This window comes from Gavia stellata, chromosome 27, assembly GCF_030936135.1.
Source record: "Gavia stellata isolate bGavSte3 chromosome 27, bGavSte3.hap2, whole genome shotgun sequence".
NCBI classification, from domain to species: Eukaryota; Metazoa; Chordata; class Aves; order Gaviiformes; family Gaviidae; genus Gavia; species Gavia stellata.
The window spans coordinates 1185892-1200050 of NC_082620.1; the positions used below are offsets into that span (position 1 = coordinate 1185892).

At 43.8% G+C, this 14159-nt stretch overlaps 1 protein-coding gene across 1 annotated transcript in view; it reads left to right on the forward strand.

Moving 5' to 3' along the window:
• The window catches only part of EIF4G3 (eukaryotic translation initiation factor 4 gamma 3), a 149838-nt gene that overhangs the window by 49156 nt on the left and 86523 nt on the right, over positions 1 to 14159 (forward strand). The window contains exon 3 of the mRNA XM_059830114.1: positions 1617 to 1745. The gene's annotated coding sequence lies outside the window, so the exon portion shown is untranslated. The remainder of the gene's footprint in view (positions 1 to 1616; positions 1746 to 14159) is intronic.

Below are 14159 nucleotides of genomic sequence, written 5' to 3' on the forward strand. Positions count from 1 at the left end.
GTGACATTCAAGGAGACATCTTGGTGATGAGTACGCACTCAGCCTACCGACGGGGCTGTTAGGATGAATGATTTCCTTGTATTTTGTGTTGCCTTTGCTTCCTTCTCCCTCCCTTAACTGCACTTTTTTTATATCTGTCATGATACATAGTCACTTCTAAACACCCGACTACTGCACGATTGACATGACGAGTCTTTCAAGGTTGTCTTGGGAGTCATGTAAGAGACTTTGATTTTCTTGGGGATGGGACGTGGAAAGTTTTATGATGCCCTCTGTAACGCTGGTTTCGATTCAGCTGACTGAGGCTGTTTGCACACACCTGCCAATCTAGATCAGCCAAAAAAAAAGGACATGATTCCCCCCTGGGGAAGGGAAGGATCCAGCTGGGGACGGAGAATGAGGTTCTCTGACTTGACCCACCCTTTTCTCTGATGAGCACCAGGGTGCTGTAAGTCGTCTTCCCGCAGCGAACAATTCTGAACTGTTTCCAAGCCTCGAGAAATCGCATGTTATCATTCTCGGTGGTGGTGCAGCTGTTTTAGTGGTTTAGGTAATGTAACAACAGGCATTGATAACTTGGAGTGCAATAAAATGACTAGGAAAAAGCATTCAGTCATGAACTCTTATGACTTTTGCTCTCACACTTTGCTCTCTTGGAGCTTGGTGCTAATACTCCGTTAAAGATCAAGAGCCAGGAATTTCCTTCTGCCTTCTTTTCTGATGCTAGGGAAATATATACACACACATATCTACCTACGCAATGGCAGCGTCCCCTTTTAAGCATTGCTTGGTTTTGTGCTTTTAAGTGCCTATAGCTAAGTGGTGCTTTTCAGCAAGCGAACTATAGGTCTGAGAAAAGGTCAGCGAGAAGTGAGTGCTGGACTTCTGTACTGTAAGCTTTAACCAAATCTGCAAAAATTTAGTTGTGTTGAATTGCTGCGGGGTGGCATCCAATGGTTATGTGATTCTTTTTTTTTCCTTTGATTCTCCTTTTTTAATTATAGTGACTGTATAAAGTATATTTAAAGCACTTCCATCATGGAGATAGTACAGTGCAGCAAGTATATGTGCGTTGAATGTATTTTACAACATTTTGTTTAATGTGTTCTGATTAGTATTTTTTAATAGAAGCTGAGAAAGGAGATAAGTGTATGCAGATACAGATAACAAGGCCTCTGTGCAGTCCTTTTTTCCCTTTCTGGAGGGGAATATGCAAATTTTCCCCTTATTTTGTTTTTTGGGTCACTGGTAATGTGTATCCCTTTGCAAAATCACGACATTGTTTGATATGGCTTATAATGGAGGGATCAGAAGATCCCAGGCCTGAAGTCAAAGGGATATTGCAAAGCAAGACCCCAGCAGTACAGCTCATCCAGTTCCTACACATTTCTACCAGTGACTCCTGCTGGTGCTCTTATTTTTTGATCCTTCCCCATTTTCCTGCGTCATATAACTAGTTAACCAACTTGTACAGTGTTTCACTTAGATAAATATATGTATTATTTTTTATATATATATAAAGACGCTGCTAGCTGCTTTCTTCGAAATAAGATTACAGTATCTATACAGATTGGATTACTAATATTATGTTTTACTAACAGTTTATCTCCACACAGGTAACACAAGTAGCAAGACAACCGGGTCCTCCGGCCCCATCCCCTTACACTGCACATGAAATAAATAAGGGACACCCAAATCTTGCAGCAACGCCACCGGGACATGCATCGTCCCCAGGGCTTTCACAGGTAAGACCTGGCATTGGGGCAGAGTGTTCCCAGGCTCCCTCTCTTCCTCTTGTTTGATTCTCAGCTTTGCTGCTCAAAAATTGACATCGCTGTCTTGTCTGTGACCAATTAGAAAACTTGATTAGTGAATAACGTTTTTATGCGGCTCGAACCTTGCAGTGACTTACCGGTAGCACTCAAGTTTATTAGGCATCAGTTCATTGTTGATTCTGTAACAGAAACTATAAGCAACTTGAATAGTTATAGGAAATACTCGTTGATCAGGAATGTGCTTCACTGTTGGGTTAGGTTGCTTTGGGGCATGGCCTGACTTCCATTTTAAACGCTGTAAAAGTGCCCGATGTCCTCTGTTAGGGATTTTCCATTTCAAATGTTTTGTACTTGATGCTGCAATTCTGTTATTCTCCTAAGTGGGACAGTAAAATGAATTACAAAAATGAATGCTAATAAAAGGAACGAGACAAAGGACTGATTACAAAAAAAGTACAGAAGAAGAGATAAATAGGAGTTATAATAAGAATGGAGAAATAGCGTTTAGTAAGATATGGGGAATAAATTGGTCTTTTTGTAGTCTTTATTAGATGAATATTCTATAGGGTTGACGTGAGAGTGGAGGAGCTTATCTTAAAAAAGGAAGGGGCAAAAGAGGCAGGTAATGGGGCGCAGAAAGAGGGGAGATAAAAGATACAGGATTGGGGAAAGTGGGATATGTAAAAGCATTGAGGTTTGAGATAGAGGAAAGCCTTGTGTTTCGTTTGCTCTTGTTTAATTTATACTTGTTCGAATGAAAGGAATAAAGTAGGAAGACGTGAGTAGGTCGGCTATTAAGAAGTGTGGTTTCGTTCTGAACAAGACGTTAAGTGGGGAGGCAGGCTGACAAGCCGAGGATGGGCTGGGAACGGCTGCGCGCCGCAGTGAGGTGGTGGTGAGAGCCTCGAGCGTATTGCAGCGCTGGGAGAAGGCAAGCTTTCTCGTCCTCCTGCCAGCCTCTGTAATTTGGATGAAATATTAAACTGCAACTGACCTTTTGGACTAGGAGACGTGTGAAAACAAATAAGGTCATGTAAGGAACACTTCACCTTAATATTACACATTCTGGATAAAACTTGGTGGGAAGACTAGAAACTTGTGGTCATGTTTGAAAATGTGCAAATGCTTGTCCTTTATGGAGTGGGAAATTAGAGGCTGAAGTACCTATTCAGGATCGTAAGTAGCTTGCAGGCATTAGTCAGCGGTCTCGGAGCCGTTTTTTGCGCTCCTGCTGCATGGTTGTTGGAAATAAAGTCTCTGGTTTGAAGACTGAGCCTCACGTAACAGAGGGAGAACGTAGCAGGGTTGCAGGGCAAAACCCTAAAATACTGTCTGGCTTGTGTCATGTATCAAGAAATTAATTCCTGGTAAACCTTGTCAACAGAGGGAAGCTAATCATGTGGCAGATAAGAAGGGAAGAAAGAGAACATTCTAGGCAGCCTCTTTAAAAAAATATTCTAATCAAGGTTTTTTTTCTTCCCTTAATATTTTCCTGTTGAGTCAGAGCATACGTAGAGAGCGGGCTGTGTGCCAAATCACCACTCCAGCCAGCCGGGAAAACGCTTGTTTCCTGTTCTGCTGGCTCTTATCGTCTTGGAAATGAGCGTCAGATTGTGTCACTCCGATGCTGCTAGTAGGAGCGGTTTGACCTTACGTCCTCCATGTCAGCTGAGGATCATCGAGCGCTCTAGGAGGGTATTTGTCCTCTGACTGTACGGGGCTGGCCCTTGCGTGCTTAGCGAGAGGAAGAAAAAGCAAGATGCAAGGCTATAAGCCAGGCGAAGCATGGGTCATTGCACTCTTTTGGGACTATAGACGAGTGAGGTCTGGGGAGCTTTCCCTAAGTGATTCCTGCAAAGCTGGGATTCGTTAGCAAAGCAGCAAAAATAGTGGTTTCTGTTCATTCACAGCACCTGCTTGCCTCTGACCAGGTATTTTCACTGTTGTGGTGTCCCATCAGTTGACCCTCTCATGTGCAGCTGGAGGTGATGGTGAAGAGTTAAAATGGAAGTGCCTACGCTTGGGACGCTTCCACCAGTAAGGTTGAAGGGGGTTCAGGACTCTTGGCATAACCAGTTACAGGGTAACTTGTCCCCACAGAAGGTTTTCCATATCCCTGAACTATTAGAGGTTTGGGTAAACTTTAAGGTGTTGGTTTTTTTAACACTAGAGTTCTGAATATTCTTACATATATCTCACTTCAGCCCCTGTCAGGTGTTGAGTTTCAGTGTTATATTGTGGTAAGAAATGCCCCAGCTGAGCGGAGTGTTGGATGAAAGTATTACCTTTTCATTGCATCCATCATTTGTCTCCTGTGAGTTCCACTGAATGCCCTCTTGTCCTTGCGTTTAAGAAATGAGGTGAGTGGAAGTTTCCTATTTCCAGACCGCTTGTTGTTTTGTGACCTTCTATCATGACTTCATTTATTTGTTTTCTTTTAGGTAAACAATCAAAATCCTTTAAATCTCTCATCACTTGAAAGTTTTTTCCATGCTGTAACTGTTCTTTTTGTCTGATTCTTGCACCCCTTAAATCCTGCTGTTTCCCTTTTGAGGTAAAGGGACCAGCGCTGGCATGGTATGTACTGATTTCTTCAACAGCAATATAACACTTCACAAACTACTCTGTATCTTAACAACCTGCACTACGTTGATGACTGAACGTTGAGCAAAGGTTGGCTTTGCATTTGTCCAGTTCTGCCTAACGTAGCAGTGTGTGTTCGTGCATGGCGAGGGGTGTGTGTGTTCTTGATTTGACAGTAATTAAAAAAGTAAGGAAGAGACCGCTTCATTTCAATTAGAATGTGATTAGGGGGTCATTGATTTCTCCACCAGCACCGTGACTTAATGAATACTCGTAAAACTGAGTCTTTCCAAGGTAGGGACTGCTGTTTAGGCAGTAGTGAATGAAAATATTTGTGTATGGTTTTAGGCTTCGGATATCATTTAGGTCTAAAAATAATTTTGCAAGTGATAGAATATGTATTACTTGCTTGTGTGGTCACGAATTACTGAGTGCTGTCAGTCCAGGGCTCAGCAGAGGGGTCAGTCCCTCGCTTCCATTTAACAGGCATCTCGGCATCCCTCCTCTTGGGGCTGAGTCGCTTACCGGTTTCTTCAACTGGGGATCTTGCAGAAGCCATGCTGCAAAGGAGAACAGAGGGTTAATAAGTGCTGTGGTTCCACAAGTGGTCCCCTCGCTGGCCTGGCTGCTCTAAAGCTGCCTGTTCCAGTAAGTCTGGGTGATGGAAGATTAGGTAATATCTTAAAACGCGACTAAGTGATAAAAGGAACTCCTGTCCCTCACAAAAGCTCTGGGCACTGGGAGCTGGACCACTTTATAGGTCTGCCAACTTCTGCGTGACAAGATGACAGCATTGTGTTGAGTGGTCTGTAAGAGAGACTTTGGGAACCACAGATCAGGAGGTGTATGGGATATTTAGTGTCTCCTGTGGGAAGAAAAGTCAGGTGCAAAGTTATGTTGTACCTTTGTAGCAGGCTTTCCTTTAACTTTATTTAAGTAAACAGAAACAGATGATCGTGCGGTGCTGTGGTTTGGTGTCTTTTTCACTTATTCTTCTACCTTTCCCATTTGACATAGCCAAAACAAGAGAGAGGCTTGCTGTTCCACTTCCTCTGAAGTCTTTCATAATGACCAGCCTCTGGCACTTTGCTGCCCTTCAGAATTAGTTTCTGCAGCAAAACGAGAAGAGCTTGGCAGCAATGAGAAACAGTTGCACACCCCCATCTCTGCAGCAAGAGACAGCGTTTCTGCTTCCCAAATTCCAGGGCCTTGAAATCATGCTGCTGCTCTCAGGAATGTGTTGAACTCCGCCGGCGTTGGGGAATGCACAGCACATGTTGCCGCAGTGATGTTATGGCCAGATGTGGCCCCATGTACATAAAATTTCATATTTCTGTTGTTCTTTGTGCAAAAGGGCCCCTCGTACCGACTGGGAGAGGAGGGGCGCATCTCCTCTGCCTCTTCTCTTGGCTTGCAGACTTCAGAAATGGCTGGTTTGAGACAATTCGCTTTCTCAGTGTACAGAGGAAAGGAGAATTCACTGAAAAAGGAGTAGAGAAGTTTCTCCCGGGGCACGGCTACCAGAGCAAGTTGTCCTGAGATCAGGTAGGGCATGGATTTACGGTGTGCCGGGCATAGCTGTTGCCTGAGCACTGCACTCTCACCCCATGATGGATGTGAGATAGTCCAGTGCAAGTAGTGCAGGCAAAGAGCATTCACGCAGGCGGTTAACGCAAAGCAGCTGAAATGCTGTAAATCTGCCCCGCTGCTCCGGCTTTACGTTACAGCAATTTATGGTGTAGTCGTGCCTTAAGACGGGAATAACGAGAAAGTGGAGCTCTTCCAAAGCAACCAGACCGGGGCTTGGAAGGAGGCAGCAGAGAAGTGCTTCCCTCTGTCCCGTGAGTGATCAAAAGAGAAGGAGAGGGCTGCTCCTGTTGTACCACGAGCAGGAGGCAGTGTGCGAAGCTCAGGGCATCAGGAGAAGACGATTTTCATCCCTCCTCATGACCTAGGAGTGTTTTGAAGGATCCAGAGGAACAAGTGCAGCGGGTTCTGGCGTGTGAGATGAAGCAACGCAAGAGGGGAATGGTTTGGAAAAGACTCTTGGCTTTCTCCGCCTCAGCTTTAAAACTGCAGGCTCTGATGTGCATGCCGAGGCATTCTTTTAGCCCGGGACCACGGTTTGTAAGCACCGACTGACCATGCTTGGAACAAATTGCCAGGAATTTCCTCTGTAATCAGGGAAAGCTTTAGCTCTCGTTAGGAACACGCTGTGCACTGAACAGATCGGTGCTTTGTGCCCGCGGCTACCTCTTAGGCTAAAATGATGGCGTATCCAGTTAGCAGAGGACCCTGTGGCATCTATTGAGACCTTACTCTGAAGCTGTTGTAGTTATTGACAGCTGTGTTTAATAATCCCTTATCTGTTTCTGACAATGTCGAGATACACCCGCAGAAAACAAAAGTGCAAGAGAGCTGAATTCTCAGGATCTTGGTGTACAGAGACCTTGACTTTTAGGTGGCTGATTTAAATCCGAAACAGATTGTACTAGCTGAAACTTGTTACCATCTGGTTCTTTGCCTTAAGTGAAAAGAGTTTTGTGGTCTCATTCTGGTCCTCAAAAATGTCACCATTGCTAAATTAGCGTTTGTAATAGCAGTGAGACATTCCTTAGTACCTTAAGGTCTGGGAATCTGTGCCAGGAAGCATGTCTGTGTGCCATCTGTGGCATGTTTATAGGCAATCCCCAAGCCCCTGTTTTATTATCTTGGATCCTTTCTACAGGAGCTGGAATCTTGTTATAACCATGATGTTTATTCAGTACCTCCCTCCCATCGTTCGTAGCCCAATTTAGATTTTAGATGCTTTTAGTAAAGCGGTGTTTATTAATGAATTGGAATGGAAGGAGGAATGTAATTTAATCGTAACCTCACCCATTTGTGCCCTGTGATAAGTCAGGTGCTCTGGGACGTAGTGAACGTTGCGGTAGCTGTTCACTCCTCGTGTTGGGGGCAGCTGCCTTCTGTGTTTCGTTGCCTGCGAACTACACATTACACTCATCTTCCCTCAAATGCAGCTATTCCCCAATATCCGAGTCCATGTATACTTTGCTATGTGTAAAGTCAGATAATAAACTTCCACGGCCCTTGGAGCGCGAGGGGCTCCCTAATTTCATTGTCACATTTGTGCAAACGCCCTGTCCGTCATTTTCTGTGTTTGGAGAGCATCTTTTGTGGACACCTTGGTCAGAGTCGGCTCTCTAAGCTTTGCAGGGAGCTCCTCACCCAGAGAGCTTTTCCATACGGGAACCTCCTTGTTTTATGTAAGGTGCCATTATAGTGGATTTCATGCCGATGAAAACCACGCAGAATCCTGTAACTTGTGGAGCAGGTACGGTTGTCAGTCAGGATATTAATTAGCAGGTGTCCGCAGCCACAATGATGTGGACACAGAATGAAAGATTAAACTTTCCTTGCGCAAGTGAAGAAATCAGGGCTGGACCGGCCAAGGAAGAAGTTTGCATGCGCGTGCTGCCCCTCTGAACAGCAGATTTCCGTTTCCTGGGTCTTCTGTCCGTACCAGATAATGAGGATAAAGAAAATTCAAACAACTAAACTCTTGACGGTGCTTTGTGGGCAAGAAACCTGCCTTCCAGACATATGCATTAATGTATTTTTTTTCTGAGCAGTCAAGAACTTGACCTCTCGTACTTCTCACTTCTTTTCTTGTGTGTGCGTCTGTACATCCGGGTCAGGCTTCTTCGCAACACGTATTTTTAATGCAGCTCTCTAATTCTGAGCTTGCAGGAATGTATGACTGCAGGTGGAGATTTGAAAATGCAAGTTATTTAAGAGCTGATAAATCCCGGAGAAGCGTAATCTTCTTTTGGCCTTTGTGTTAAAGACCTGCTGGAAGTGCAGCTGAACTCTGTTTTGTAATAGGATTAGTAGGTTTTTGATTGGGTTAATAATGCTGGGAATATTTGCTCATATAACGTATCTTATTATTTTTGATTCATTGCTGTGCTTTTTACCTTGTTCATTTAAATCTGGGTAAAACTGTGCTGGAAACGTAAAGCACATCTGTGTCTCAGCACCTGCTGTCGGTGCCTTTCGGGCTTCGGGGTGCTTTTGTGTAGGGATGCTCAACCTCATGGGTGTCTTCTAATTCGGGGAGAGCAGCTGGGTGTGAGAGCTGCAGGAAGGGAGATCTGGGACAGTGGGGAAGGCATAATGCAGCTTCAGATGCCAATTAACGCTATTAACTTTATTTAACCTTGGAAACAGTTAACTTTCAAAAGGCACGACATAAGTGGGAGGAATGAATTGGCTTTAATATTTGTGCACTTGAGGAGGACTAGAAACAGCCTTTAATTCTTTTCTTTCCTTGTTAGAAAAAAAAATCTGTTGCGATTTTATCACATACATGTGCAAAGGAAAGATTGCAGCACAAGTGCTGAGTCTAGTTAGGAGTAGGTCTGCTGCTACTACGTTTTGCAGTGGATTAATGCTTTGAGAGGTGTATTTAGTACTTCTCTGTGTGGTCTTGTGTGCCCAGTGGGGAAAGGTGATGTGGTTTTTCTACTGCTGCTTGACCTTTTTCTTGCAGGAGTAACCCTAGCCTGGCTCCGAGTCTTCCCTGGCCCATCCACCCTGGTGTAAACTGAGTTATTGTGAATAAGAAGGCTCTCAGAGTAGGTGTCTTGGCCAAACAACACGTCCTGGATGCATGATCTAGCAGAAGAGTTTTCTATTGGCTTGTGATACTATTGTGAATCAAAAGCAGTTTTAATATTGCCAGTAACTTTTTTTTTTTTTGGTGGAAATAGCATTTTGAAAAGAAAATCAAACTCTTCTGTAGCTATTTTAAAATTCTACAGATCCCTTTCTTAAGGAGTTTTCCGTGCACATTTTCTGTTCTCACAGCCACATGGACTGTGCTTTATTTTGATGCTTTTTAGACTTTACCACTTGTTGAACCACATTTTTATTCATAATAAAAGAAGACAAAATAATGTGAGGCAACTTGCCATTTTCTTATGTTTAATAATTTCTATTCTGGTATTCCTTCTGTAACAATACCTTCTGTTCCATGGAATTTAATGGATGTTTTCTTGTATGCTCCAGAAAATACATAGTTTTTAAACAAACACAATGTGTTGCAGAAGGCAGTATGTCCCAATAAACACCAAAGTCAGCACAAAAGTCAGAGCTTTACACGGTCTGCATTTTGTAAACGTAGAGGGAATAAAATATCCCTGCAACTAGATAAAACTGGGAGAAGGACCTCTTGAATTACTGGAGCCCAGCGTTAGCCGTTGTGTCAGCCTGGGGAACTGAAGAATAACGTCCAGAGTGATTTTTCCTTCAGGAGGGAGGACCTACGCAACAGGGGTGAAGGTTTGAAGTCCATAAACAGCGTGGTTCTCCTGCGAGCTGAAATCTCAATGTGCTGCTTTCCACTCGGACAAAGAGCACAAAAGGATTTGATGGTTATGGAGCAGTAATTCCACTTTTGGCTCCTTGTAGCCTGGAAGGGCTGTGCCCGTGTTCTCCATAGACCCCCCTTATGGTGTCTTTGGAAACCAGTAGTTTACTTAGTTGCTTTAAATAGTCCAAATTTGCACAAAGTTACGCGCAGTGGCATTTCTGGGCTTCGGTGTAATGCCGTAAAACTTGAACATTTTATCTGATTGCTGCCATAAGCTCACAAAAAGGTTAAGGTTGGAAGAGACTTGGAGATCATCTAGTCCAAGTGCCTGCTCAGGAGCAGGGTCAGCTAGAGTAGGTTACTCTGGACCATGTCCACTTGGGTTTTGAGAATCTCCAAGGATGGAAACGTCCTTAGAGATAGACAGAAGACGACAAATTTTTGGAGCTTTTAGTTGGGTCTTGGAGGAAAGTAGGAGGAAAGCTGCAAACTTGCTGCTGCTGTTTTGATGGTAGCGTGGACTAGGGGGTCTCAGCTGACTGCAGGTTGTGTTCCTGAGCAAAAGTATTCATCCTCAAAGTTCCTGTTCCACTTAAATTGGGATGAAATTTTATAGGACAAGTGAAAGGCACTTTGTAAACTCAAGGGTGTCTCTGCTGAGATTCACAGGTCTGCTTCCAGCAGCGGAGATGTTGGAATTTCACCCCCCAACACAGGCAGGCACACACACTGTCTTTTTGAGTACCTTTATTATGGAAAATACTGATTCACTTAATTATGTAATGGTCATTACCAGACCACCCCCAGGCTGCGAGCCATGTGTGGCAGTCAAGGCAGGGACTGTCATCTCAGTCTCTGTAAGAAGCCAACTAAATCCATACTCGTCTTTACAGATGTTATGAAATTATAATCTACCGTGTCATCCTTGCCCTCGTGCCTTTGTTAACGACAGTTTTGAATGTGGGCAGATTCTGTGTTGATGGATTTAGTAAAGAAGTGTCTTTTGGAGGGGGACGGCTACTAGCAGGACATCTGTCCACCCCGATGTCTCAAAATTACACTTGTTTAAATATTTCTCTCTGCATCTTCAGCTGACCGTGTCACTGAGGTCTGAAATTGGGCATGGGCTTACCAGCTTGAGCGTCTTGCCTTTTTTAAAAAAGCAGAAAGGTTGTTCTTTTCTCCCCAAAGCTGTGCATTATATTTACCTTTGCACCGTTTCAAGGGACGGTTGCATTCGGCGGTATAGCTGCTGATAAAATAATTGCAATTATTATGTTGAAAACATGGGGTAAGCCTGAACTTCGGGGAGATAGCGTGTCAAAGAGGGACACTTTCTGTCTTGCTTTTCCTTTTCACCCTGTCCTTTGTAACATCCCTACGGGAATAGTAACCACAGTGTCTTAATCAGGAAGGAAAGGAGTGCATATCTTGTGTCTATACTGTCCTCTGCACAAACTGTCTTTGTCCAGGGAAGAGGAAACCACATTTCCTTCGCCGCCTTCCGTCGGTGGGAATCTGATTATTTATGTTAAAGTAAGAAAAATGCCTGTAGTTCTGCGGTTGCTACTTGGGACTCTGTTCCCCTGTTCAGCTTGCTGCCTTTGCCCGCTTGCGTGCGTGGCGCTAAATCACACGAAGCCATAAGAAAGGTTGTTAAAAATTTAGCAGGGCAGGTAATGACACAGATGATATACCGCGAGAAAAACTACTGCAGAGGAATAGAGATAGCAATGGTTGAGCCTCACTTGCGGGAGAAGTAATTCCTTCTGGGTCAGGATATTTTTATCCTTTTAAAGGTGCGTTTAATATTTACCAACATGAGGAATTCTGAAGGCTGGGCTTATGGAAAAAGGGGGGAGTGGAAACCGGTTTGCTTGCGAGGAGGAGGAGAAGTGAGGATGCTGACTGCTGCAAGCAATGCAGGCTCTTCTCTGCTCGGTCTTCTCATCTGCGATTTGGTGAATCCCTAAAATCCACGCCACCTTTATAGGATGAGACACCTGGAGCTAACGGAGTATGTGGCATTTTGAGGAAATGGCTTTGGAAAAAACCCTGCGTATTTAAATAAACGCACTAAACAGTCACAGTTCCTGTCTACTCCTTGCTTCCATCCAAATCTTGAAGCTTCCTAGTAAATCCGATGTGCAAAGAGTTTGCAGCCATGTCGCAAGCTGGTCCCATCCCAGCCCCTTTTAGCCCCTTCATCAGGAACAGGGTATTTGCCCTGTAATTGTGTTAAATTCTGTTTTAAAGTGGAAACCCTTCATCTGCACAGTCTGCTCAGTGTCAGAGAAGAGCTCTGGTACTTGCATCATTGATTTTAATGAGGCTTTGAATATTCCAAGTAATATATACCAATATATGCAGAAAAAACGAGTGTTTTCAAGTTACTGATGCATCTTACAGGGTAGCAGCACTGGCTTATAGAGAGCCAGCAGAATAGAACTGCCATGTGTTTTTATTTTACAGAGATGCTATGATGAGAAGCTGATTTCAGTGATGCCGGATAATTTGCAAATGAGCTGCTTAAAAAATTTGAAATTCTTGATGCGACGTGTACCAAAAAACCATATTTGAACACGTAGCTGTGAATGAGGACTTAGATTTAATCTGATAGTGTGTTTGATGATACACAGTTGAAGTATCATTGTAAATAACGAAAGCCAAACGACAAGCATTTAGAGGGGAATTGGCCTTATTTACTGGTTTAATCGTTGTGCTATTTTTAAAGCTGGGATAGTTCACAGGAGTAGTGTGGGAATATGCTTTTATGCATTATTTGAGAAGGTACTGTGTCGAAAAGCCTGAAATGAATGAATTTAATAATTCAGGCGTCTCCATCATCATTTGTAATATTTGCAGATGAGCCGGTTCTATATATTACAGATAGACATTACAGATACTACAGATTTTTTTCCTACCATACTCAAATTATTCACATTACACAAGTCATTGCAGACAGCAGCTTCCAAGTCTGCTGTGACCCTGTTCTGCTGACTGCAGGGCAGACCAGGGAAAAAAAAAAAGAAAATAGTTTTGAAATATCTAGTTACCCAAGTAGTAATAAAAATCAAGTATGTTCAAAAGAAATCCAGGAGCTGAGTAATGTCATGTTTGCGTTCAGCTGCAGGAACTAACCTGAGATGGTTGCAGCACAGGTTTCCAGCTATTGGAGTGACGTTGGTATGGGTCCAAGGGAATGCTTTTTGATGTGTCAAGCACGGTTCACTCCTGCAGGATTTCTCTGAGCTGTTCTGGCACTTATTTCTCTTTCCCCGCAGGACTTCATTGCTTGTACGTGCAGCCATTGGGAGGGCTGCTGAAATGATGTAGGTGGTGTGGTTTTGTTGTGTGTTTGTCACCGGGGCGGGTGTTTCCAGCTCGATAACGTAACCCTGAGCAAAACTGAGCCTGGAGGGGCAGAATGACGTCGAGAAGGTCTTGTGGGGCTGTTTTGGCTTCTCATGGTGTTGATTTATGAGTGCAGGTGGATTAAAAGACCCGATTCTTTGCTATCTGAACTCTTCCCACAGGTTGCCGACTCCGCGGTGAGGTAGCTGAATCCTGGGCATCTCCAGAGATGCCACCGTTGAGAGCTCAGTAACTTAGTTAAAAAGTATTTTATTTTGTCCATTGCCAACATGCTAATTTTAGGTCAAAGGCTGCTTCACCTCCAGTTCAGTCACCTCTGCTGCAGGTGCTGCAGCCCCGGGGAGGACGGCAAGGGAGACAGCAAGAGCAGGAACCTCTTCATCCCTTTCACTTGATGCTACCGGTGTTCATAAGTCAGCACCCGGATGGAAAAATGAGCCTTTTGTTTGCAGTGTGTCTTGTAGGCTGTAGTTGTAGGAGATTCTGGGCTGTTCTCGGATGCTCTGGCTGTAGCTGTTATCTCTGCCTTGCAATAATATCACTTTTCATATCAGATAAAAAAAAAAATAATCTTGCTGTAATATTCAGGCTTTGAAGTTTTAAACATTTTTGCAGTCGCTTGAAGCCAGCACCACTGCCGAAAGAGCACAGGAACGGGAGCAAACAGTTGGGTTTGGGGGAAGACGGGAGAGCTGCTTCTACCGACACCGTGAGTTCGTGCTGATATACACCTTTCTTAACACTGAGGCCATTCAGAAACGAAAGCTTGAGGAAAAATAAAGGTGCTGGTTTTGTAGGAGGGGCAGTCTGAAGAACTGCTGTTCTGGCGTGCACTTGCCTGTGGGTGAGTTTATTAGGTAGAAATGAAGATACAGGTTTTAAATTATAATCCTGTTACTTTTTAAGAGCTGAATGCCGAGAGATTTTTGCTTATTGGGTGCTGCACGGTTGCAGTCATTGAGGTAGTACAGTGATTCGATTTCAGGTTGTGGGAGGGCAGAGCAAACCCAACTTAACACATAAACAATGATTCAGAATTAAAAGCCGTGTCT